General features: G+C 48.4%; 1 protein-coding gene across 1 annotated transcript in view; it reads right to left on the reverse strand.

Moving 5' to 3' along the window:
* Window positions 1-26,431, reverse strand: part of TNS3 (tensin 3) — a 353,662-nt gene extending 327,231 nt beyond the window's left edge. Inside the window, exon 1 of the mRNA XM_033194200.1 lies at window positions 25,982-26,431. The gene's annotated coding sequence lies outside the window, so the exon portion shown is untranslated. The remainder of the gene's footprint in view (window positions 1-25,981) is intronic.
* Window positions 26,432-27,032: the final 601 nt, after the last annotated feature.

The following is a 27,032-nucleotide window of genomic DNA, read 5'->3' on the forward strand; positions in this document are numbered from 1 at the left end:
GGTTTCATGGTGTTAGCCAGGATGGTCTCGATCTCCTGACCTCGTGATCCACCCGTCTTGGCCTCCCAAAGTGCTGGGATTACAGGCTTGAGCCACCGCGCCCGGCTGAATTTGTATCTTTACATGATGATAACAGAGCATCATACCATCATCCAACGTGGCTGTTGCCAACTTGTACACTCTGCAGATCCCAAATGAAAGTCCCCTGGCCCTCTCTCTGCATGCTTCTGAACTCTCTTGAAGTGTGTCATTGCTTAGGAGGTTAGAGCTCCGCCCTGGTCTTTTTGATGCCAGGCTAGCCCACAGAGACTGGTGCATTGCTGCTTTTGGGGTGGTTGTTTTTTTCAGCAGCATTACTTTCTATTTCTAAATAAGTAAATAAACACTCAGGCATGTCACTGTTTTCCTTCCACTCTGGAAATCAGAGTCCAGCATGATGAAGCACAGTAGTTACTGGTCCCCCATCTCTGTCCCACCTTCTTCTCCCCAGTCAACAGCCCCAACCACGCAGAGCAGTAAATAATTTCTCAGCGTCAGGCACCTACCCAATGCCCATTACAACAGACAGAAGATGAAGCCTTACTTTGCCCTCCCTTGGCTCTGGAGAACAAGCTGGGCAATGGCAAAGGAATCTGAACACAGCAGGTCATGGCCACATGCCTCTGTGGCACCTGAGCTTTCTGTGAACCATTTGGCTGCTGCTATGGGACTCTTAAAAGTCAAACTTTTTGGCCGGGCACGGTGGCTCATGCCTGTAATCCCAGCACTTTGGGAGGCCGAGGCAGGCGGACCCCAAGGTCAGGAGATCAAGACCATCCTGGCTAACACGGTGAAACCCCGTCTCTACTAAAAATACAAAAAATTAGCTGGGTGTGGTGGCGGGTGCCTGTAGTCCCAGCTACTTGGGAGGCTGAGGCAGGAGAATGGTGTGAACCTGGGAGGTGGAGCTTGCAGTGAACTGAAATGGTGCCACTGCACTCCAACCTGGTCGACAGAGCAAGGCTCTGTCTCGATAATAATTTTAAAAAGGTCAAATTTTTTGATAAGAGATTGAGACAGGAGGATCGCTTGAGGCCAGGAGTTCAAGACTAGCCTGGGCAACATAGTGAAACCTCATCTTTACAAGAATAAATGAATAAATAAATAACTAGCAGGGCATGGTGACATGCACCTGTGGTCCTAGCTACTTGGGAGGCTGAGGCAGGAGGATGGCTTGAGCTCAGGAGTTCAAGGCTGTAGTGAGCCATGATTGTGCCACTGCACTCCTGTGTGACAGAGCAAAACCCTGTGGCTACAAAATAATAAAATGGAATGAAATTCAAGCCATTAGATAGTCTCAGCAATTAATATAAAACCTTCTTCCTAGCCTTGCAGACTTCAGGATTCGTTTTAGGCAGAGAATCCTCATTCCGCAAAGGAAAGCTGCAGAAATTTATAACAACAAACCACAAATTTACAGGTTGCCTGAGTCAAGGCTTTCTTCATCTTATCTACCAGGAACAGAACGAGAGGTACATTAGCCACAGCAGCTGCTTGCAGCTCTCTCCCTCCCCAGGTCACCAGAGTATGTGTCTGACCCAGCACCCTCACCCTTCTTCGTGGGCTCAGTGTAAGAAGAAACGCTTTGAATTGAACATACTTGTTTCTATACAGGAAGGACAGATTTGTCTTTCCAACATTGAGGTTCCTATATGTTTTAGCTTGGTGGGTTTTTTTTGTTGTTGTTTTTTGTTTTGTTTTGTTTTGTTTTTTGACACAGTTTCACTCTTTGTTGCCCAGGCTGTAGCGCAGTGGCATGATCTCAGCTCACTGCAAACTCTGCCTACCAAGTTTCCCAAAGTGCTGTGATTACAGGTGTGAGCCACCATGCTTGGCCGGTTTCGTTGATTAAAAGGTGCTTTTTTTTTTCTTTTGAGATGGATTTTTTTTTTTTCTTTTGAGACAGAGTCTTGCTCTGTCACCCAGGCTGGAGTGCGATGACACAATCTTGGCTCACTGCAACCTCCACTTCCAAGTTCAAGCGATTCTTCTGCCTCAGCCTCCTGAGTAGCTTGGACTACAGGTGCCCGCCACCACGCCCAGCTAATTTTTTGTGTTTTTAGGAGGGAGGAGGTTTTGCCATTTTTGCCCAGGCTAGTCTTGAACCCCTGGGCTTAAGCGATCCACCTGTCTTGGCCTCCCAAAGTGCTGGAATTGGAATTACAGACACGAGGCACCGCGTACGGCCTAAAAGGTTCTACTCATTTAAAAGCCTCATCCAGGTGCGGTGGCTCATGCCTGTGATCTCAAGGTGGGAGGAAATCCTTGAGGCTAGGAGTTTGAGAATAGCCCTGGCAACATAGCAAGATCCTGTCTCTACAAAAAAATAAGAAAAAAAAAATGAGTCTCACATGATGGCAAACACCTGTAGTCCTGGCTACTGGGGTGACTGAGGCAGGAGGATCATTTGAGCCCAGGAGTTTGAGGTTGCAGTGAGCCTAGATTGTGTCATTGTGATACAGGAGTGCTGGGAAGGGAAGAGTGTGGTCCCTTTAAATGATATGGAAGCGGGGAAGGGAAGTGCTGGGAGGAATCTGAACATAGCAGGTCATGGCCTCTGCTGTGCCTCAGCTTTCTGTGGACCATTTGGCTCTTGCTATGGGACTCTTATAAGTTATTTACATATATATATATATATACACATAAGAGATCCAACCACTTGAGGATGCAGAGGCTGAAGGACTGCTTGAGGCGAAGAGTTCTCAAGACCAGCCTGGGCAACATAGTGAGACCTCATCTTTACAAAAAATAAAATTAATTAATTAAAACCTATCAGGGCATGGTGGCATTCACCCGTGGTACTAGCTACTTGAGAGGGTGCGGTCCCCGGCTAGGGCTCCACCCCCCACAGACTTAGGTGAAGACAGGCACTTCTGCCTTCATGCCCAAATATTGCATTTTCCAAGATCACCCTGGCCTACTACGCCCCCATCTTGAGTCTATAAAAACCCAAGACCCTAGCAAGGCAGAGACACCCAAGTGGCTGGACATTGTGAGGAATACATTGGTGGAAGAAGACACAAGTGGTTGGTTGTCAAGAGCATGCCAAAGGAAGAGCACACTGACAGGCCAGCACACAAGCAGGCCAACAACTAGCAGAACGACATGGAATTTGACTGGGGCAGCTGGAAGAGAGCCCAGGCTGCCAAGCGGCCAGACTCCAGGGGAAAACGATCTCCCTCTGGCTCCCCCGTCTGCTGAGAGCAACTTCCACTCCATAACACCTTGCACTCATTCTCCAAGCCCACGTGTGATCTGATTCTTCCAGTACACCAAGGCAAGAAACCCTGGGGTACAGAAAGCCCTCTGTCCTTGGGACAAGGTAGAGGCTCTAATTGAGCTGACTAACACAAGCCGCCCATAGACGGCAGACTAAAAGAGCACCTCATAACATGGGGCTTCAGGAGCTGTAAACATTCATCCCTAGACATTGCCAGGGGGTCAGAGCCCCACAGCCTGCCTGTCTGTATGCTCCCCTAGAGGTTTGAGCAGCTGGGCACTGAAGAAGTGAGTCACACCCCCATCACTCTCCCTGCAAGGGGAGCAAGGAAACCTTTCCCATTTCAACTGGGGGCTCCCCCAGGATCCTGGAACATGAGTGTAAACAAATGTGAAACTGTCAGGTCTGCCTCTCTTCCAAAACCCTGCCATCTCTCTCTTTCCTGCAGGTAAGAAGCTGATTCCCTTCAGAAACTGGGCCCTGTCTATTTGAAACCCCCAGACTTTTTTTTTTTTCTCTCATGCATTTCAAAATGTCTCTTATCTCTTCCTTTATAATGTTAAGAGTTTTGCTACAGGCTGCAGCAATGTTACTAAGTAAAATGACCATTAGGCTGAGCCGCCAAAGGTGCAAATCAGACCAGTTGTTCCTAGAGGTGCCATGTATGCCTCCACATTGACAGGCACAGGCTTGCAGCACTAAGGGCACCTCTCCTTATCCTTTTCCCTCCCAGTTCAGGCACCTAGGTGTGCCCACAGCAGGCAAAGACCAAACCTGACAGCCATGAGTGGGTGCGGGAGAAAGCTGTGGCAGTAGCCCTGAACCCACAGTAGGTGCAATCCCATAGGGCCAACGGATGGGCACTTTCTTTCTTTCCCTGGCCAAGGAATTAGACCTGGTCTGAACTGGGGAAAGATATAAGGAATAGAAAGGCCCAGTTGTACTAAGCAAGAGGTTCTTCCCCCAGAATCTTCCCCTTTTTCTCCTTAAATTGTTTTTCTCTTTTTTCTTTTACTAAGTGAGAGCGCCCCCCCTACCAACCCCCATTCTGTTTCTGATAGGGAAGTTAACAGAGGAACAACCCTTGCTGGCTGAGAATTGCAAATTTGGCAGGGAACATTTGAGACACTGTAAACACATACAAATAGCCTCTGAAATGTCTTTTCAGGCTGGGCGCGGTGGCTCAACCCTGTAATCCCAGCACTTTGGGAGGGTGAGGTGGGCGGATCACGAGGTCAGGAGATTGAGACCATCCTGGCTAACATGGTGAAATCCCGTCTCTACTATAAATACAAAAAAAATTAGCTGGGCGTGGTGGCAGGCGCCTATAGTCCCAGCTACTAGGGAGGCTGAGGCAGGAGAATAGCGTGAACCCAGGAGGCAGAGCTTGCAGTGAGCTGAGATTGCACCATTACACTCCAGCCTGGACGACAGAGCGAGACTCTGTCTGTAAATAAATAAATAAATAAATATAAAATATCTTTTCAGTCCCAAACTGGATTCCAAGCTTCAGGCAGAGGCCCTAGAAAGAAATCCAGGTCTGAGGGATCCAAACCCAGGCAACAGACACAGTGTAAATGGGCAGAACCAATTCCTACTGACTAAACCCCCACACTCCATGGAAGGAGGCCAGGCTTCATGGAGTAAACAGGCCCAGGGAACTCAGTTTACCGACAGCAGGAAGAAAGGAGGTGTAGGTGAGGCAGTTAATTCCTGTTCTCCAGGTTTTCCCTGCTTCATGGATACATACCACATCGGTACCCATGGCTGGCACCTGCCAAGGTTGCCGGGGCTCAGGGATAAAGGGTGGAGAGTGAAGGGAGGATGCTCGCTTTCTCTCTCCATCACACCCTGAGTTTTTGCTGAGAGAAGGAAGGGAATGAGAGATACCTCTATTCCCTGTCTTTCAGAATGGGCAACCAGTTCTGTTCACCACCCCCAGCTTATACTCCTCTGGAGCGTACCCTGAACCACTGGAACCGCTTTGACCCTCAGAGTCTGGAGGAAAAGTGTCTCATATCCCTCTGCACAAAGGCTTGGCCAAATTACGATTCACAGGAAGGACTGGCTTGGCTTCCGGGAGGAACCATTCATTTCAATACAATCTGGCAATTGGAACTTTTCTGTAGATGTGAGGGCAGGTAGTCTGAGGCCCCATAGGTACAGTCTTTCTATACCTTGGAAGAACCTTTGCCGACAGTGTAGGATTGATCCAGCCTTCCTCTTTGCCATCTCAAGGAAGGATGCAAGGGGCAAACCCAGGGAAGTAAAGGCACGAGTGCCAGCGGCACCCCGAGCAGAGAACACAGCTCCCTCAAGCCCTGATCCTCCAAGTCCACCCCTACCTCCTTCTACAGCTTCAGCCTCTCACTTGCCCCTCCTAAAAATCCTTCCCCTAAACAAGCCTCAGTCTCACTTTTGCCCCTCCAACAAATGCCCAGTGAATTTGGGCCCAGTAAGGTCCAGGTCCCTTTCTCCCCATGGGACTTAAAGTAAATTGAGGGGAATCTTTGCAAGTTTTCAGATGACCCTGATAGATAAATAGAGGCTTTCCAGAATTTCACCCACATATTTGAACTCTCCTGGAGAGACGTTATGTTACTTTTGAATCAGACCCTGATGGACACTGAGAAACAGGTCGCTCTGCAAGCAGCAGAGAGATTTGGGGATAGGCTTTGTATCACATATAGCATCAGGGAAGGGGGTGAACATTATCCAGCCTGAAGAGAAGCAGTACCAGTGAATGACCCTAAATGGGATCCCAAAGACAAGATGGAAGATGGGAAGAGGAGACACTTTCAAGTGTGTGTAATGGAGGGCTTACGTAGGACTCTCAATTATACTAAGTTGTCCATGATCGACCAGAGATTTGACGAAAATCCCACTGCCTTCCTGGAAAGGCTAAGAGAGGCATTGGTAAAGCATATCTCTCTGTCTCCTGATTCAGTCAAGGGACAGCTAATCCTAAAGGATATATTTATTACACAGGCTTCCCCTGACATCAGGAGGAAGTTGCAAAAACGGGCCCTGGGACCACATAGTATATAGGAGGACCTCCTGAAAGTGGCTACCTCAGTCTTTCATAATAGAGAAAGGGAGGCCTAGGAAAGAGAGTGGAGATACAGGTATTCCCAGGGTGCACCTATAAATTGCTAAGGATATGACAAGAACAGCTATCTCTCTTCTAAAGTTTATCTGCTCCCATACAAGGTTTAATTTCTTTCACCAGGGTGAAACAGCTTGGGGTACAATGTTGTTGTTAGTGTATTTTACTCCTTGTCTCGGTAATCTTTGGCACTCAAGTCTTTCCTTGTATAATACACATATTTAACCCATGCATTCTTAACCTTATAAAACTTGTTTTTTTCTCTCATGCCTAGAAACCCTCAAACTCCAGTCAAGCAACTGGAGCCTCAATGGCTCCCCTTTGCTAGGAACCCTCAGATAAACCTCTGGGAGGGGTCTGACTGCCATTTCCCCAAAACAACGCCCCTGTCAACAGGAAACAGCTAAGACCGGTCATCGTCCATACGCTAGCGGCAGTTAGATATACCTCTTCAGAGGGGGGAAATGATAAGGGAGTCTGGGAAGGGAAGAGCATGGTCCCTTTAAATGATACAGAAGCGGGGAAGGGAAGTGCTGGGTAGAGGAAGGCAGGTTCCTGACTAGGGCTTCACCCACATGGACCTAGGTGAGGACAGGCACTTCTGCCTTCACATCCAAATGCTGCAGTTTCCAAGACCACCCTGGCCCACCATGCCCCCATCCTGGGCTTATAAAAACCCAAGACCCTAACAAGGCAGATACACACAAGCGACTGGACGTTTTGAGGAACACATAGGTGGAAAAAGACATGAGCAGCTGATCGTTGAGAGCACGCAGGCAGAAGAGCACGCTGACAGGCCCCAGCATGCCCGCAGACCATCAACTGGTGTGTGACATGGAGTTTGGCTGGGGCAGTCTGAGGAGAGCTCAGGCTGCTGAGTGGCCTGACTCCAGGGGAAAATGATCTCCCTTCTGGCTCTCCCATCTGCTGAGAGCTACTTCCACTTAATAAAACCTTGCACTCATTCTCCAAGCCCATGTGTGATCTGATTCTTCCAGTACACCAAGGCAAGAAACCCAGGGATACAGAAAGCCCTCTGTCCTTGCGACAAGGTAGAGAGTCTAATTGAGCTGACTAACACAAACTGCCTATGGATGGCAAACTAAAAGACCACCCTGTAACTCACACCCACTAGAGCTTCTGAAGCTGTAAACATTCACCCCTACACACTGCCATGGGGTCGGAGCCCCACAGCCTGCCTGTCTGTGTGCTCCCCTAGAGGTTTGAGCAGTGGGACACCGAAGAAATGAGCCACATCCCCATCACATGCCCTGCGAAGAGGACAAGGGAACCTTTCCCGTTTCAGTTGCATTCCAGCAACATAATGAGATACTATCTCTTTAAACAAGTCTGAAAACCGCCAAGCGCAGTGGCTCACGCCTGTAATCCCAGCACTTTGGGAGGCCGAGGTGGGCAGATCACAAGGTCAGGAGATCGAGACCATCCTAACACGGTGAAACCCCGTCTCTACTAAAAAATACAAAAAATTAGCCGGGTGTGGTGGCGGGCCCCTGTAGTTCCAGCTACTTAGGAGGCTGAGGCAGGAGAATGGCGTGAACCCAGGAGGCAGAGCTTGCAATAAGCCGAGATCACGCCACTGCACTCCAGCCTGGGCCACAGTGCGAGACTCCATCTCAAAAAAATAAATAATAAAATAAATAAATAAATACATAAATAAAATCTGAAAACTACTAATCTACGGTTCTATTGGCGTGATTCACAGGTGAGAAAACTGGGGCTGCAGGACAGGGTGCTGAGCCAAGACGGGCACTGAGTTCTTTCTCCGGGTCAGAGCAAGCTCCTTCCTCCTCCACCAGTGTCTTTCCTAACTTGTTTTCTGACCATTCACCCCGGGCTCAGCTTGGAGCAGGGCCTGTGTTTTTACTGCTGAGGCCACATTAACTCTTAACAGTGATTAAACATTGACATCTCAAAACCACACTTCTGAATGTTGCCTTCCAAGAGATGCAATGATAAGTTCGGCAGACCTTCAGCAAAGGGATATTACTTTTGTGCCCCCTTGGTCACAGTGTAAAAGTGTTGACTGAAATTAAAAAGGGCAAGTGGTTGTAATTCACCAGGGCCTTTCCTCTTGAATGGGTCTTGACTTTAACTTCTACCCATGGTGAAGAGCGAAGATTTCTCTGCAATTTCACATTAGTTTAACAAATAGTTTAATGAGCACTAAAATCAGTGCTACCCTATGTTGTCCAACCCCAGAAAGCATGATTCACATAGAATAGAGCGTGGATGCTGCCTGTCCTGAAATGGTGGGGTTCACAGCCTTGCCTAAGAAATCTGTTAAGTGTGTACATTAACACAGTGCACCGGAGGAAGGTGATTCACACCAATGCATGGGGGAAGACATCAGCCAGGGGAGGAGAGGACCATATAAGTAAAGAAGCATATTGTGATATGGAAGGTAAAACACAGGTGTATGGTGGCCTGGAGGAGGTAATGACTGACACTGAAAGGGGTTTAGGGATGTCCCCACGGAGATGGTGACATCTGAGCTGCCTTTTGAGACCTCTGCCAAAATCAGTCGTGTCACCACCTGTGTGATTCAGAACCAGCTGGTGGAAAACATCGCAAAGCTTCCTACCATGGAGAGACCCTCTGACGACAAACCCAGGCCCAACCGATGGCAGATCCTGCCCAGCACATATTTGACAAAGCAAAATTCACCCTGTTAGAGGTTGACAGACCCCACCTGCTCCTGTGTGGAGGTCCTGCATTCTTACACCTTGCCCAGAAGAGGTGTCAGAGAGGGACATGGACTCTGTAAGCTGCAAAAGAAGTTGCCTGGGGGGAGTCAGGGTGGAGGTCAGTTTCTACTTTGAATTCTCCGTGAGACCCTGGTAAAACTACAGCCAGGATTCAATTCCAAGGATATTATCAGAGAGACAATCTGAGGTTTAGGTGCAAAGATGTTCATGGCAGCATTGTTTATAATTATGAGAAATATGGCAGTCAGAAAACATTCCTGAGGACACTATGGTCAGGGAGCAGTTTCTGTGTTTTTTTTTTTTTTTTTTTGAGACGGAGTCTCGCTCTGTCGCCCAAGCTGGAGTGCAGTGGCCGGATCTCAGCTCACTGCAAGCTCCGCCTCCCGGGTTCACGCCATTCTCCTGCCTCAGCCTCCCAAGTAGCTGGGACTACAGGCACCCGTCACCTCGCCCAGCTAGTTTTTTGTACTTTTTAGTAGAGACGGGGTTTCACCGTGTTAGCCAGGATGGTCTCGATCTCCTGACCTTGTGATCCGCCCGTCTCGGCCTCCCAAAGTGCTGGGATTACAGGCTTGAGCCACCGCGCCCGGCCAGTTTCTGTGTTTTAAACGAACAGCCTGCTGTGGTTTTGAATAGTGTGTCCCCTCTAAAACTCATGTTGAAATGTAATCCCCAATCCAACAGTGTGAAGAGGTGTGGCCTAATTAGGAGGTGATTGAGTCATGAAGGCTCTGCCAACCTGATGGGATTAGATGCCCTTAGGAAAAGGCCTGGTGGAAGGAATAAGTTCCCTGGTTGGCCCCTTTGGTTCCTCCCACCTTGTAAGGACACCATGTTCCTCCCCTTGGTTGTATGCAGCAGTAAGACACCATTTTGGAAGAGAAGAGCAGTCTCTCACCAGGCACTGAACCTGCTGGCACCTTAATCTTGGACTTTTCAGCCTCTAGAACTGTGATAAAATACATTTCTGCTCTTTATAAATTATTCAGTCTCTGGTTTCTTGTTATAGCAGCACAAACAGTCTAAAACATAGCCTATTGAGACAGGAACTATAATTGTTCCCATTTCCCAGGGAGTAAAACAGGAACTGTAAGAGGGCAGGTTTGAATTCAATCTGCATGGGATTGGCATGGTTTAAAGGATGGCTTCAGGCCGGACACAGTGGCTCACACCTGTAATCACAACACTTTGGGAGGCCGAGGTGGGCGGATCACCTGAGGTTAGGAGTTCGAGACCAGCTTGGCCAACATGGTGAAACCCCATCTCTACTAAAAAAAAAAAAAAAAAATACAAAGATTAGCCGGGCATGGTGGCACATGCCTGTAGTCCCAGCTACTCAGGAGGCTGAGGCGGGAGAATTGCTTGAACCCTGGAGGGGGAGGTTGCAGTGAGCAGAGATTGTGCCATTACACTCCAGCTTGGGGGACAGAGCAATACTCTGTCTCAGGAAAAATAAAATAAAATAAAATGATGGCTTCAAAAATTTTTCTTATCAGAAGATTTTGCTCAAATAATCTAAAGTTCTGCAGAAAAGACATGCTTACATAGATAAAAACATGCTTAGAAGGAAACTTGGGGGCCGAATATGGTGGCTCACGCCTGTAATCCCAGCACTTTGGGAGGCCAAGGTGGGCAGATCACAAGGTCAGGAGATCAAGATCATCCTGGCCAACATGGTGAAACCTCATCTCTACTAAAAAAACAAAAATTAGCCAGGTGTGGTGATGCGTGCCCGTGGTCCCAGCTACTCGGGAGTCTGAGGCAGGAGAATCACTTGAACCCAGGAGGCAGAGGTTGCAGTGAGCCTGTGAGAGGTGAAGCCAGCTGGACTTCCTGGGTCGAGTGGGGACTTGGAGAACTTTTCTCCAAGCTAAAGGATTGTAAATGCACCAATCAGCACTCTGTGTCTAGCTAAAGGATTGTAAATGCACCAATCAGCACTTTGTAAAAACGCACCAATCAGCACTCTGTGTCTAGCAAAAGGATTGTAAATGCACCAATTGGCACTCTGTAAAAATGCACCAGTCAGCACTCTGTGTCTAGCTAAAGGATTGTAAACACACCAATCAGCACTTTGTAAAATGGACCAACCAGAGCTCTGTAAAATGGACCAGTCGGTGCTCTGTAAAATGGACCAATCAGCAGGATGTGGGTGGGGCCAAATAAGGGACTAAAAGTTGGCCACACCAGCAGCGGCAACCCGCTCAGGTACCCTTCCACGCTGTGGAAGCTTTGTTCTTTTGCTCTTTACAATAAATCTTGTTGCTGCTCACTCTTTGGGTCCACACTACCTTTATGAGATGTACCTTTATGAGACCCTCACCACGAGGGTCTGTGGTTTCATTCCTGAAGTCAGTGAGACCACGAACCTACCAGGAGGAACAAACAACTCCATATGCACCACCTTTAAGAGCTGTAACACTCACTGCAAAGGTCTGGGGCTTTACTCCTGAAGTCAGCAAGACCACAAACCCATGGGAAGGAAGAAACTCCGGACACATCTGAACATCTGAAGGAACAAACTCCGGACACACCATCTTTAAGAACTATAACACTCACCACGAGGTTCTGCGGTTTCATTCTTGAAGTCAGCAAGACCAAGAACTCACCAGAAGGAATAAATGCCGGACACACGGGGATCGCACCATTGCACTCCAGCCTGGAGACATGTTAATGGTTACAACCAGGATTGTCTCTTGGGGGTAGAATTACTGGCAATTGTTAATGCATCTTAGACTTTTCTTTCATTTTCTAGTTTCCCACCGTAGGGTTATATTACTTTCATGATGTGAAAAACCCACGCTACTTGCCAGTTACTTACATTGTATATTCGACTGGGCACAGTGGCTCACACCTCTAATCCCAACACTTTGGGAGACTGCGGTGGGCAGATAGGTTGAGCCCAGGAGTTCAAGACTAGCCTGGGCAATATAGTGAGACCTCCGTCTCTACAAAAAATGTAGAAACATCCTCCACAAAATATGCAGAGACATCCTCATGCCCCTAGCCCAAGCTACTCAGGAAGCTGAGACAGGCGGATCACTTGAGTCTGTGAGGCAGAGGTTACTGTGAGCCAAGATCGCACCACTGCTCTCCAGCTTGAGTGACAGAGCAAGACTTGTCTCAAATAAATGAGTGAATGATATGTTCTTGCAGTACTGGACTTGTTGGCATCTAAATACCTGGCCTCGAAGATTACAGAAGTGACGTTCGGGATGTTGCTATCCCTGTGAAACGTTCTCCAACCCCCGCTCTCCCTCCTTGACTTAACTGTGGATACTGTTTCCAAGGAAAGTAATATCATTTCTCCAAATTAAAGTGACATAAAGCAGGTTTTTCACCCTGGTCAGCCCTTGCCACATAGTTGGGATGCCAGAATTCTTTCAAATAGCATGGAAAGTCCCAAAGACCAAACTAGAGTTCAACCTCTAAGTAAATAACTTCTCTTGCCAACATTCCTTTCTGGGGTGAGCCTTCCAACTTTTTCATGCGAGTCAGTCTGTAAATTCTGCAGAAAGTCAGCCTAGTGAGGCCCTACAGTAAACAGCACACCTCCACTCCATATACGTGATTAAGGAGCTGGGGTCCAGACCTCCTCAAAGTGTCCTCAATATGCGTTCAGGAAGAGCCATTTGTTACCTGTAGTAGACTGCTAAAGCTGATGGTGATTTACTTAGAAAGTAATGAAACAGGATGGGCGTGGTGGCACACACCTGTAATCCCAGTAATTTAGGAGGCTGAGGCAGGTGGATCACGAGGTCAGGAGATTGAGAGCATCCTGGCTGAAAAAAGAGAAGGAAGGAAGGAAGGAAGGAAGGAAGGAAGGAAGGAAGGAAGGAAGGAAGGAAGGAAGGAAGGAAGGAAGGGAGGGAGGGAGAAAGAAACAGCAGAGGCAAAGCAATGTCTCCAGCGATGGGGTTCTCACTGTCTTTCCTGTTGATGCCTGTACTCTGGTAAAAGTTAAAAGGTAAACTCACTCACAACCCTGAGCCCTTCATCCTGTGTGCTGCAATGGAGTGAACGTTTGGGAATTCCAACTAAGAAATTAAACATTGAGCAAAGAGCTTGCTTTCTCCAATATTGGGTGTAAAGTCAAATGGCATTAGGGCTGAGGGCCTGGTATGGCATCTTTGCCTGGGTGGACAGGCTGGTACAGTGAGTTCAGGGTACACCAGGAAGGCACTGAGGAGCAATCTGGGGTCTGGGGGCAGTAGGACAGGGTTTGTCAAAAGTACAAAAATTAAGAGGGCTCTGTGGCAGGAGTGGGGTGAGGGAAGACCCTGAAGGCTGGAGCAGAAGCACTGGAAGCACCGCCGTGACCGGGCCAGTCAGCTTTATTCTCTGCTGGCTGTTGGTCTTCTGGCTGAATTTGGACAAGCCTGGGCCACTGGCACTTACTGGTCAGACAGTCAACACCTGCAGGTAAAGCTTACAGTTGCGGTGGTCAGACAGTCAACACCTGCAGGTAAAGCCTATCTCTGATTAAGATGGAGACTGCTAGCCTAGGATTTCTCCCCAGGCTCCTCTTGTCTGTCATGTTATTATGAACTTCATAAATTTGGCTGGGCATGGTGGCTCATGCCTGTAATCCCAGCACTTTGGGAGGCCAAGGTGGGTGGATCATGAAGTCAGGAGTTCAAGACCAGCCTGGCCAGCATGATGAAACCTTGTCTCTACTAAAAATACAAAAATTAGCCAGCAGTGGCAGCACGCGCCCATAATCCTGGTTACTCCAGTGGCTGAGACAGGAATATTGCTTAAGCCTGGGAGGTGGAGGTTGCAGTGAGCCGAGATTGTGCCACTGCACTCCAGCCTTAGTGACAGACCAAACTCTGTCTCAAAAACAAACAAACACAAAAAAACTTTCTAAATTTATAAACGGTGTTTTATAAAGAAAAAGAAACCTGGAAGATTGCTACGGGCTGAGATGCACCTCCTAAAATCCCGAGGTTGAAGTCCCAACCACAGTACCTTCGTGTGTGACTGAATGTGAGATAGGATCTTTGAAGAGGTAATTAAGGCCAGGCGCGGTGCTCACACCTGTAATCTCAGCATTTTGGGAGGCTGAGGCAGCAGATCATGAGGTCTGGAGATAGAGATCAGGCTGACCAACACGGTGAAACTCCGTCTCTACTAAAATACAAAAAATTAGCCAGGCGTGGTGGGGCATGCCTGTAGTCCCAGTTACTCAGGAGGCTGAGGCAGGAGAATCGCTTGAACCCAGGAGGCGAAGGTTGCAGTGAGCCAAGAGTGCGCCACTGCACTCCAGCCTAGTGACAGAGTGAGACTCTGTCTCAAAAATAAATAAATAAATAAATAAAAATAAGGAAGTAATTAAAGTTGAATGAGGTCATTAGCGTGGGCCTTAATCTAATCTGATTGGTGTCTTTAAAACAAGAGGACATTAGGACACAGATACACACAGAGGGGCAACACCTGGGGAAGGTGGCATCTAGAAGCCCAGGAGACAGGCCCCAGAAGAAACCAACTCGGCCCATGCCTGGATCTCACATTTTCAACCTCCAAAACTGAGAATAAATTTCTACCGTTCAAGCTTCCCCGTCTGCAGTATTTTCTTTTCTGTTTTTCTTTTTTTTTTTTTTAAGACAGAGTCTCACTGTGTCACTGAGGCCAGAGTGCAGTGGCATAGTCTCAGCTCACTGCAACCTCCACCTCCCAGGTTCAAGCAATTCTCCTGTTTCAACCTCCCGAGTGACTGAGACTATAGGAGCCCACCACCACACCTGGCTAATTTTTGTATTTTTAGTAGAGATGGGGTTTCACCATATTGGTTAGGCTGGTCTCAAACTCCTGACCTCAGGTGATCCACCCACCTTGCCTCTCAAAGTGCTGGGATTACAGACCTGAGCCACCACATATTGCCTGTAGTATTTTCTTATTGCAACTTAGCAAGCTACAAATATGAAGCAAAAATACAGACATGAAGCATGAAGTACGCATTTGCTTTAATTATCTCTGTATGCTTTATGCCACACCGGCCATGTACTACTTTAAAGCCATGTACAGGCCTGTACAGGGACACTCAGCACAGTGTCACGTATGTAGATCTAAGCACCTAAGTCATTTTCAAGGACACTTGCTTTTGGGGTCCCAGAGCCTAGGACAGTCATTTGAATCTGCTGTACACACGTTCTCAAACACACCCACCCCAAGTGGTGTGTTTACTGATCGTGCCATCTCAGAGCGGATGTCACTGCCAGCCTAACCAGAGACACACAGCGAGTGCCCTGCAGGAAGGTCCTTAACCTTTCCAGCATCCTCAGATGATCTGTCCTGAGTGTAAGTGTCTTTCCTTGCTCAATCAAACGAGTGAGCAGAGGAATGTGGCCCTCAGAACAATTGCACCCAGGGAGCAAAGCCTGAATCTGGTCTCAGGCAGGGCGATGGTTTGTCCCCGCCTCGCTCTCCCTGAGTGGTCAGAAGCGGCCCTGTGGTGAGCAGTCTAAACGCAGAGATGCGTGCAATTGCCCGGTGTGAGCAGGTCAGCCCTAGGCTGGTCAGCTCCTCGCTGACTCCCTCCACTGCAGATCTGGTAGTGTGGGTGCTGTACTGAGACAGGAATGTCATCAAGCCGAAGAGCACCTTCTATTAGAGTTCAGGTAAGGGATTTTGCTCCAGACAATTTCATCTGTAGAATGTTAAGATCTAGACATTAAACAATCATATAATCACAAGAGTTTTGCAGGCCCCCTATATATGCAAATGGTAAATAACTTAATTATAGTCAGAAAATCGATAGGTGAAAGTAAAAAGGTCCATTTATAATGTTACTGAAATTTGTAACATTCAGAAATTGAAAAATCTATTTTTAGATTTTTTTTCCAACAAATTTTATCCATGAAGTAAAATAGGTTCCTCAGCTCCCTTCTCTTGAAGGCAGAGTAAATGAATATTTATAAGTCACTTTTCACATCCAGATTCCATACAGGGCACTTCACAACGCTTGTTTTCATAGGGACAAATCACCCTGTAGTGAGAAATAATTGTTATGTGCCCATTATCTTTTTTTTTTTTTTTTTTTTTGAGACAGTCTCACTCTGTCGCCCAGGCTGGAGTGCAGTTGCACGATCTCGGCTCACTGCAGCCTACGTCTCTTGACAGTCTACTGGTTCAAGCAATTCTCCTGCCTCAGTCTCCCGAGTGGCTGGGATTACAGGCAGCCACCACCACGCCTGGTTAACTTTTGTGGGTTTTCTTTTCAATAAAGACGGGGTTTCACTGTGTTGGCTAGGCTGGTCTCGAACTCCTGACCTCAAATGACCCACCTCTGCCTCCCAAATGATCCACCCACCTCAGCCTCCCAAAGTGCTGGGATTCTAGGCATGAGCCACCACGCCAGGACCCCCTCATGTGCCCATTATCTACAAGACTCAATATAGGATTTATCTCACCAAAATCTGACCCTACCCCTACATAGTTCCCAGAGAAGTGATTGCTAATTATTATTAACACATGGAACAATTATAATAGTTATTATTATTTTGAACACAGTCTTGCTCTGTTACCCAGGCTGGATTGCAGTGTTGCGATCTTGGCTCACTGCAACTTCCGTCTCCTGGGTTCAAGTGATTCTCCTGCCTCAGCCTCCTGAGTAGCTGAGATTACAGGCATGCACCACCACACCTGGCTAATTTTCGTATTTTTAGTAGAGATGGGATCTCACCATGTTGGCCAGGTTGGTCTCGAACTCCTGGCCCCAAATGATCCACCCACCTCAGCCTCCCGAAGTGTTAGGATTACACGGTGCTCAGCCACATGGAACAATTATAGCATGGCAACTGCTTATGTGCATCAGCTGCTCCAGTCCACATAACCACCCCGTGGACAAGCAAGGGCCTCTCACCATGACCCCACATTGTCAATGGAGAAACAGAAGCACCGAGACCAAGAACCTCACCGGGCGTGGTGGCGGGCGCTTGTAGTCTCAGCTACTCGGGAGGCTGAGGCAAGTGAATCGCTTAAACCAGGGAGGCGGAGGTTGCAGCGAGCTGAGATTGCGCCACCGCACTCCACCCTGACAACAGAGCAAGACTCCGTCTCAAAAAAAAAAAGGCCCCGGAGTAGACAGTGGCAGAACTGGGGTATGATGCTGGAGACTGACCCTGAACGACAAGCCACCGCATCCCCAGTTACCTTCCTTCCACACATTTCCTAACTTGCCCCACGTAAAAGAGTTATCAGTAACTACATCACAGTTGTTTTGATGATTGCAAAGAGCGAGAATGGGAATAAATCCCTTCTTGGTGTCTCAGCCCTGATGTGGATGTGGTGGAGGCCAAACGCTGGCTTCATCAGCTTCTATGTATGAGTAGAGCTTCCACAGCCCGTCTGTGCAGAGAGAGCTTGAATACATTCCAGGAAAGCCTGTGAGTGAGGCGCTCATTCAGCAGAAGGGTTTTACAGAATGGCTTGGAATATGTGAAGGCCCACGGGGCTGGGGCGGAGGGAGCCAGGCATCAGTTGCCCTGTCTGAAACTTCAAGAAGGCTGAGGGCTCTGCCTCCCTTGTTCATCTGCAAGTTTTGGGGACAGAGAAAAAGTGTTACCATTTCCAAAACTGATACAGTTTTTACAAAGCCTTGAGCTTGGAAAGGGAGGAGAGGGAGAAAACCTTCAGCCCCATCACTGATTTCAGAGTGCAGAGCAGGCTGCCAGGGGCTCTCCAGGCAAAGGCAGCGGCAGTGGGCTCCCCACTGCCCTGCTGGGAGCAGGCTCATCCCTCACCATCCCTCCTCTTCTCATTTCTACCCCCAGGAGCTCTGTTAGTTGCTGCTGGCTCGTTTCTATTTACACAACTGAAAAAGTAATGTGTGGTCTGTCCCAAACAGTTGGGCGATCTGTGTAATTATGCAACAGTAGAAAACAGCAGCTCTGTTTGGAAAGCAGGCTTATGATCTCCTAGCCGGGGATTGTTTATGGAGGTGAATCTCATGGCAGGCTCAATTTCCTTAAGCAGCTCCTCTCCCTGCCAGGTCAGTTCCTTCCCTGGTCACAGCCTGCACCATCTTCTGGAGTCTTGGCTGTCCTGGACATAAGCCGTTTCTAGTGAGTAGCATGTACCACTTTCCATTCTGCAGTTCTAAGGAGGAATCTGGAAGCATTCACAGCTCATCGTCTCTATGGGTGCCCCCACTACCGCTCTCCTCTGCCCCGGGGACACACAGCTATTGCCGCCTGCCTCACACCAGCCCTGTTCCAGTTCCAAAACATTCAAAGTGATTGCTCGGCAGGAGGAAGGTTGCCAGTCCTGCACTAGGCGCTGTGTTTCTCCAGCTCTATAATATACTGGTGGTTTACAATGTCACCGTCAGGAACAATTCCTGGCGGAGGGTAATAGGCCAAAAGGACAAGCCAAATCAACACAGGCACACAGCCAAACCCAGGTGGCAGGGTCAGTCTGCAGAGGAGGCTGAGCATTTATACGGAGGCCTGAAGGTTCGTCCTTAAAAAGGCAGATTGTCTAGATATCAGGTTAGCGTCTGGTGGGTGTGCTGAAGAATTACAAGCTCGTAGTTAAAGGGCAATTGCTTTTCCTTGAGACGAAAATGGCCTAAGCGGTTAGATGGAAAGAGCAAGGGAGAGACTGGAATGGTGAGCCCATGAAAGACACAGATTTGGGGCCTGGGGAGAGGGACCACTCCTGTGAGCCAGAGCACTGGACGGGGGATCCCAAAACAGCAAGTCAGCCAATAGCACAGTCTGCTCCTTAGCCCATCCTCAGGGCTCCATGGAAGCCTCTCTGTCACCGTGTCTCAGAGATTTTTTGTTTGTTTTTTTATTTTTTTTTTGAGATGGAGTCTTGCTCTGTTGCCCAGGCTGGAGTGCAGTGACATGATCTTGGCTCACTGTAACCTCCACTTCCCGGGTTCAGGTGATACTCCTGCCTCAGTCTCCCGAGTAGCCGGGATTACAGGCACGCACCACCACAGCTGGCGAATTTTTGTATTTTTAGTAGAGACGGGGTTTCGCCATGTTGGCCAGGCTGGTCTCAAACTCCCGACCTGAAGTGATCCGCCCGCCTCGGCCTCCCAAAGTGCTGGGATTACAGGTTTGAGCCACCTTGCCTGGCAGAGATTGTTTTTAATAAAAATAGAGGCTGGGCGCAATGGCTCACACCTGTAACCCCAGCACTTCGGGAGGCCAAGGCAGGTGGATCACAAGGTCAGGAGATCAAGACGTTCCTGGCCAACATAGCGAAATCCTGTCTCTACTAAAAAAACAAAAATTAGCTGGGCGTGGTGGTGCGCACCTGTAGTCCCAGCTACTCGGGAGGCTAAGGCAGGAGAATCACTTGAACCCAGGAGGCAGAGGTTGCAGTGAGCCGAGATCGTGCCACTGCACTCCACCCTGGTGACAGAGAAAGACTCCATCTCAAAAAATAATATTAATAATGGGAAATGGGGCAAATGCAGAAATTACAGCAACTACTCATATTCCTAGCACATGGAGATTAAAGAGCAGAGAATATCTAGTTTTAATTCCTGCAACATAGTTGGGTTTAACGTCAAATTGACGTTTGAATCTTGCTCCTTCTTAAAGGAGCCAGGACCCTCCTCCACCGGAGCTGTAAGCACGTTTGTCTCTTGGTGGGCATTGTTGATTTCTTATTTCTTTTTTTTTTTTTTTTTTTTTTTTGAGACGGAGTCTCGCTCTGCGCCCAGGCTGAAGTGCAGTGGCCGGATCTCGGCTCACTGCAAGCTCCGCCTCCGGGTTCACGCCATTCTCCTGCCTCAGCCTCCCGAGTAGCTGGGACTACAGGCGCCCGCCACGTCGCCCGGCTAGTTTTTTTTTTGTATTTTTAGTAGAGACGGGGTTTCACCATGTTAGCCAGGATGGTCTCGATCTCCTGACCTCGTGATCCGCCCGTCTCGGCCTCCCAAAGTGCTGGGATTACAGGCTTGAGCCACCGCGCCCGGCCTGATTTCTTATTTCTAACTATTGTGCATAATACTGTGGTGAACATCTTGCTATCAAATGCATTTCTCACATGCTCCCATTTTTCAGATTATGTTTTAATATATTTTTTTTCTCACATGGAAGAGAACTAGGACAAACATGAAAAATCTGGAAAAACACTTTAAAGAGGTGGAGGTTTTTTGGCTTTTTTTTTCTGAAGACAGCAGATCAGACCTTTTCCCCTTCCTGACACCAGCTCCTTGTGCATTTATTGTTGGGTTTTTTTGGTTTTTTTTGAGATGGAGTCTCGCTCTGTCGCCCAGGCTGGAGTGCAGTGGCAGGATCTCAGCTCGCTGCAAGACCTGCCTCCCGGGTTCACGCCATTCTCCTGCCTCAGCCTCCGGAGTAGCTGGGACTACAGGCGCCTGCCACTATGCCCAGCTAATTTTTAGTAGAGACAGGGTTTCACCATGTTAGCCAGGATGGTCTCGATCTCCTGAGCTTGTGATCTGCCCGCCTTGGCCTCCCAAAGTGCTGGGATTACAGGCGTGAGCCACTTCGCTGGGCCTCTTGTTGGGTTTTAACAACCCTGTGTCCTCCCTTCCTCTCCCCAACATTCTTCCACAGCTTTGCCCACTTGCAAAAGTGGACATCTTGTTGTATAAAATGGAAGAAAGTAGAAATTGTGAAGATTAGACCGACCTTCCTTCCTTCCTTCCCTCCTCCTCCCTCCCTTTCTCCCTCCCTCCCTCTTTCTTTCTTGTTTGCAAAGGTTAGGATTCTCTCTGGGTTTTCTAGAAAGCCAGTGTCACTGAGCAATGGGCTCACACTAGTTACACATAGAAGCCAATACTATAGCACCAGCTTTTGTGGTGCTATAGGAAAAGCTTTATTGCAAAGTTGACTGGCAAGGAGACAGGAGGCAGCACTGAAATTCATCTCCCCAAGCTGGGGTCTGGGGGCAGGTTTTATAGGCAGAGAGCAATTATGAGGGAGATAGGAAACTGCAACAGGCATGACTGGACTGGGTCATGCACAGAGGTGGTGCTAGATTCTTGGCTTTACAGTTTATACCACAACAAAACAGGGCATCCTCGCTTCTTAATTGGACCCCGTTCCTCAATGGACCGCATGAGGTTCTGCACGTGATTCTCTTTTTTATTCTGGCTGGCTCTGGCATCACCAATCAGGCATGCTTGGTTTATCTGGGCATTCTCAAGTTATGTGACTTGCAACCCTGGGGTCCTTTGCAAATGAAAAACAGCTCATCTTTTTGTTTAATTTTGTTACTGACAAAATGGAACCAGGTTGAACTGGTTCTACAGTGACACAAGGATACATGCCCCACTCAGTGCCTGGCAGTGCTGGACAATGAGATAAAGGCAGCAGAGGGAGTGAGTGCTGGCACTTTCACCTTCCACAGAAGGACAGAATTTTTTTTGAGATGGAGTCGCGCTCTGTTTGTCACCAGGCTGCAATGCAGTGGCAAAATCTCAGCTCACTGCAACCTCTGCCTCCTGTTGTTTTTGGGGTTTGGCAAAGGCAAATTATATGGGAGTGGTCGGAGATGGGGGGAGGGGGGTTTGAGTGGAGTTAGTTTGGCATGGTTTGGATTGAGGTGCAGTAGGTGTGCGTGTGATTAGTTATTTGTATGTCTTACAAGCATGAATTAAATAACACCTTGTATGGTCTTATGTGGGGCTAGGATATTGAACGTAGGTGCGATCAATAATAGCATGAACTAGGAATCAAAGACAGGCGCTGCGGGATTGATTGTGGCGAGACCAGCATTCTCCTGGGTTAAAGCTATTCTCCTGCCTCAGCCTCCTGAGTAGCTGGGATTACAGGTGCCCATCACCACTCCCAGCTAATTTTTATATTTTTAGTAGAGATGGGGTTTTACCATGTTGGCAGGATGGTCTTGATCTCTTGACCTCATGATCCACCTGCCTCAGCCTCCCAAAGTGCTGGGCTTACAGGCTTGAGCCACCGCACCGGGCCAGGACAGAATTTTAACTGGTAGCTTTTCCGAAGCTCTGGCTCAGTAAAGACTAATAGGAGTAACTGCTACTAGTAGTGACTAGTTGGGGAAAATCTTGATGGATCTCTGCTTGTGTGCAACCCCTAAAACAAAAATGTACCCAAGCCTGGTGCCAGCTGTTGCAGATGCTTGGGACAGTGGGAAAACAGATCAATTTGGAGCCATCTGTAAAACGTCCATCTTCAGGAGTACACATGGTTGCACCAAAGAGCTGGGCCCCGAGCTTGCTGAACTGAAGGGCCCAGGAAAGAGCCCTGGCCTTTTCAGCAGACAAAACAGAGGACAGAGAATACGCTGAGTAGTCGAATGGTTGGCCCCAAGCAGCAGCAGTGCTTTCCAGGCAGGTGGACTGGCCATTGTGGGCAGGACAGAGCCCTCAAACCTGGACGGCTCGTGCAGCAGCATGCCTGTCGCTCCTGGCACAGGCAGGTGGAGCACCTCTCCTTCCACAATTCCATGCTGGGCGCCACCGCTCAGCATAAAACCAGCTTTCTCCTGTGCTGCCAAGCCCCTGCCAGTCCTCCTCTGGCCCAGATCTCTGCCTTTGAGAAGCTCTGGGCCCTTGGTGGAGTTGATCTCTGCCTTTGAGAAGCTCTGGGCCCTTGGTGGAGTTGATCTCTGCCTTTGAGAAGCTCTGGGCCCTTGGTGGAGTTGATCTCTGCCTTTGAGAAGCTCTGTCTGGGCCCTCCTGTCTGTGCTGCCCGACTTGGCCCATGGCTCCATGATTGCATTCAAGGACCCTAGACGTCCACGCTGACCCCACCAGCCCAATCGCACCCCTAGGCCATGGACAACCAGAAGGCAGGCTGGTCCATTATCTCTATTCCCATCTTGCCAACACTGGTCTGATTAGCAAACGAGGGAACACAGGAGAAAGGACACTTCGGCTGAGCAGTGCAGCGCCCGTGCAGTAGAAAGGCACACTTTCTGATAACACCAGCCTGGCCAGAAAGAAATCAAGTCTCCCCACTTCCCATTTGGGAACTCATGAATTCACCCGCTTACCTTAAATGACTTATAGGTGACTGAAATCAATTTAATGTTTAAAATAGCTTCAATAGACCAGACACAGTGGCTCATGCCTGTAATCCCAGCACTTTGGGAGGCAGAGGCGGGCGGATCACGAGGTCAGGAGATCAAGACCATCCTGCCTAACACGGTGAAACTCCATCTCTACTAAATATATGAAAACTTAGCCAGGCATGGTGGTGGGCACCTGTAGTCCCAGCCACTCAGGAGGCTGAGGCAGGAGAATGGCGTGAACCCGGGAGGCGGAGCTTGCAGTGAGCCGAGATCACACCACTGCACTCCAGCCTGGGGGACAAGGCGAGACTCTGCCTCAGAAAAGAAAAAAAAATAAAAAATCAAAGGTAATACATTCTTTGTCACTTCCAAATGATTTTCTTGTTATGTTTTTTTTTTTTTGAGACGGAGTCTCGCTCTGCCGCCCAGGCTGGAGTGCAGTGGCCGGATCTCAGCTCACTGCAAGCTCCGCCTCCCAGTTTCACGCCATTCTCCTGCCTCAGCCTCCCGAGTAGCTGGGACTACAGGTGCCCGCCACCCCGTCCGGCTAATTTTTTTGTATTTTTTAGTAGAGACGGGGTTTCACCGTGTTAGCCAGGATGGTCTCGATCTCCTGACCTCGTGATCCGCCCGTCTCGGCCTCCCAAAGTGCTGGGATTACAGGCTTGAGCCACCGCGCCTGGCCATGATTTTCTTTACTATATATTACTATTATTTATGCTTTTGGAGTTATTTGCATCGATCATATCTGTAGGGTGGAAATACTATTAATGGTGTGTTAATGCACATGTCTTTCCAACTTCATGTTCAGTGACGTCATCCTAGTAGCTTGAAACCCACCATGGGCATATTTACACCCCAGCAAGTGGCAGGTGTACAAATCAAAGTCTTAATTTTGTTTTTCCAGTTGTAAACATTGTTTAAAAAAATCTTGGCCAGGTGCAGTGGCTCACACCTGGAATCCCAGCACCTTGGGAGGCCGAGGAGGGCGGATCACGAGGTCAGGAGATGAAGACCATCCTGGCTAACATGGTGAAGCCCCATCTCTACTAAAAATACAGAAAATTAGCTAGGCATGGTGGCACGCGCCTGTAGTCCCAGCTACTCCGGAGGTTGAGGCAGGAGAATCGCATGAACCCTGGAAGCAGAGGTTGCAGTGAGCTGAGATCACGCCACTACATTCCAGCCTGGACGGCAGAACGAGACTCCATCTCAAAATAATAATAATAATAATATTTAGCCAAATTAACTTTAAAAGAGTTTAATTGAGCAAAGAATGATTCGCAAATCAGGCAACCTCCAGAGTCAGAGGGGACTCAGAGACTCCAGTGCAGCTACATGGTAGAATATTTATGAACAGATAAAGGAAAGTGACGTACAGAAAACAGAAGTGAGGTACAGAAACAGCTGGATTGGTGACAGCTCGGCGTTTGCTTTATTTGAACACGGTTTGTATAATTGGCAATCTTTTTTTTAGAAATAGAGTCTCACTGTGTCACCCAGGCTGGAGTGCAATGGAGCAATCTCGGCTCACTGCAACCTCTGCCTCTCAGGTTCAAGCAATTCTTCTGCCTCGGCCTCCCTAGTAGCTACGATTACAGGCGCCTGCCACCCACTCCGCTAATTTTTTGTATTTTTAGTAGAGACAGGGTTTTGCCATATTGGTCAGGCTGGTCTTGAACTCCTGACCTCAAGTTATGCACCCGCCTCGGCCTCCCAAAGTGCTGGGATTATAGGTGTGAGCCACTGCACCTGGCCAATTGGCAACCTTCGATTGGCCCAAACTCAGTGACCAGCACAAGAGTAGGCTACAGTCTGTATATAACTCCATTTAGGCTCTAGTTCACATAATGTACAGAGAAACCTTCAGGCCAAACTCAAAATATGTAAGTAGCAGCTTTAGGCTAAACTTGATTGAACAATATGTACTGGTGCCTGTTGGCCATTTCCTACTGGTCAGAGTGGTCATGACTGCTTTCTAGATGCAAGGGAGGTCCTCTGTGGGAGGACAGCGCTGTGTGAGAGCACGTGAATGGAATACATACATCATGGCAGCCCTCTTTGGGAGACACAGCCTGCCACAGGGATAGTGGAAGAATTGTAGTGAAGATTAGATGTAATTTACAGAGAGTGTTTCACCTAGTACAGAGGATATGAATTCTTCAATAAATGGCAGCTAGTATTATTACATACCTGCTGGGCCTAATATTTGTCCCCTCCTCAGTTCATATGCTGACACCTAATTGCAAAGTCCTAGTAAAAGGAAGTGGGGCCTTTGGAAGGTAATAAGGTTGGGAGGGCTCTGTTCCTGTGCTCTCGTGAATGGGATTAGTGCCCTTAAAAAAGAGGCTCCAGAGAGCCGCCTGCCCGTTCTGCCATGCAAGGTCACAACAAGAAAGCTCCACCTTTGAAGCAGAGAATGGGCCCTCATCAGATGCCGAATCTGCTGGTGTCTTGATCTTGGAGTTTCCAGCCTCCCGAATTTTAAGAAATAACATTTCTATTGTTCATATATTACCCAGTCTAAGGTATTTTGTTACAGCAGCCTGAACAAACTGAAAAATGCCTATGTATCTTTACTCAGTGTGGCAGGAAAACTCTGGAAGGGGGGATTCCATGTGCCTGTTGGCATCACAAAATGGTACTTGCTATTGATATGGAAGTGGGGAAGGGAAGTGCTGGGAAGGGAAGGGTGTGGTCCCTTTAAATGATACAGAAAGGAAGTGCTGGGTAGAAGAGGGCATGGTCCCTGGCCAGGACTCTACTCTCAGGCCTGTGCCCATGGACCTAGGTGAGAACAGGCATTTTTTGTTTTCCTGCCCAAATGTTGCATTTCCCAAGACCACCCTGGCCTGCCATGCCCCCATCCTGTGCCTGCAAAAATCCGGAGACCCTAGCAGGCAGACACACCAGCAGCTGGACGTCAAGAGGAACACATCTGCAGAGGAACACACAGGCGGCTGGACGTCCAGAGGAACTCACTGACAGGCACTGCCGTACTGGCAGGCCACCGACCGGCAGAATAACGTGGAGTTTGGCTGAGGCGGTCAGTGGAGAGCCCAGGCACTTCAGAGGAAAACCAATCCACTTTCTGGCTCCCCCATCTGTTGAAAGCTACTTTCACTCAAGAAAACCTTGCATTCATTCTCCAAGCCCACGTGTGACCCGAATCTTCCAGTACACCAAGGCAAGAACCCAGGATACAGAAAGCTCTCTGTCCTTGCAATAAGGCAAGGGTCTAATTGAGCTAACACAAGTCACCTATGGATGGCTAAACTACAAGAGCACTCTGTGACATACGCCCACTGGGGCTTCAGCTGTAAACATTCACTCCTAAGCACTGCAGCCCCACAGTCTGCCCATCTGTATGCTCCCCTAGAGGTTTGAGCAGTGGGACACTGAAGAAGCAAGCCACTCCTCTGTCACATGCCCTGCGAGGGGGAAAAGGGAACTGTTCTTGTTTCACAATCATCTGAATGTTTGTGCCTTCCACCTCCCAAATTCATGTTGAAACCCTAACTCCTAAAGTAGGGATATTAAGAGGTGGGGCTTCTGGGAGGTGATTAGGTCTTGAGGATGGAGCCTCATGAATGGGATTAGTGCCCTTAGAAAAGAGACCCCAAAGAGCTCCCTCGGCCCTTCCACCACTGAGGATGCAGCAAGAAAGTACCATCTATGAACCAGAAAGCATGCCCTCACCAGTTACCAAATCTGCTGGTACCTTGATCTTGGACTTCCAGCCTCCAGGACCGTGAGCAATACATTTCTGTTGTCTATAAACCACCCAGGCTATGGTATTTTGTTACAACAGCCTGAAGGGACAAAGACAGTAAACCACTGGAAGAAAAAGTCTGAGTCTTATTCATTTGGATCCCCAAAGCCTAGCATAGAAGCTATGTACAATAAATTTCTGTTGAATGAGAAATCTTCTGTACCTCTCAAAGTTCATCTGAAGCAGCTG

The sequence above is a fragment of the Trachypithecus francoisi genome, unplaced genomic scaffold (assembly GCF_009764315.1).
Source record: "Trachypithecus francoisi isolate TF-2019V2 unplaced genomic scaffold, Tfra_2.0 Lachesis_group4, whole genome shotgun sequence".
NCBI classification, from domain to species: domain Eukaryota; kingdom Metazoa; phylum Chordata; class Mammalia; order Primates; family Cercopithecidae; genus Trachypithecus; species Trachypithecus francoisi.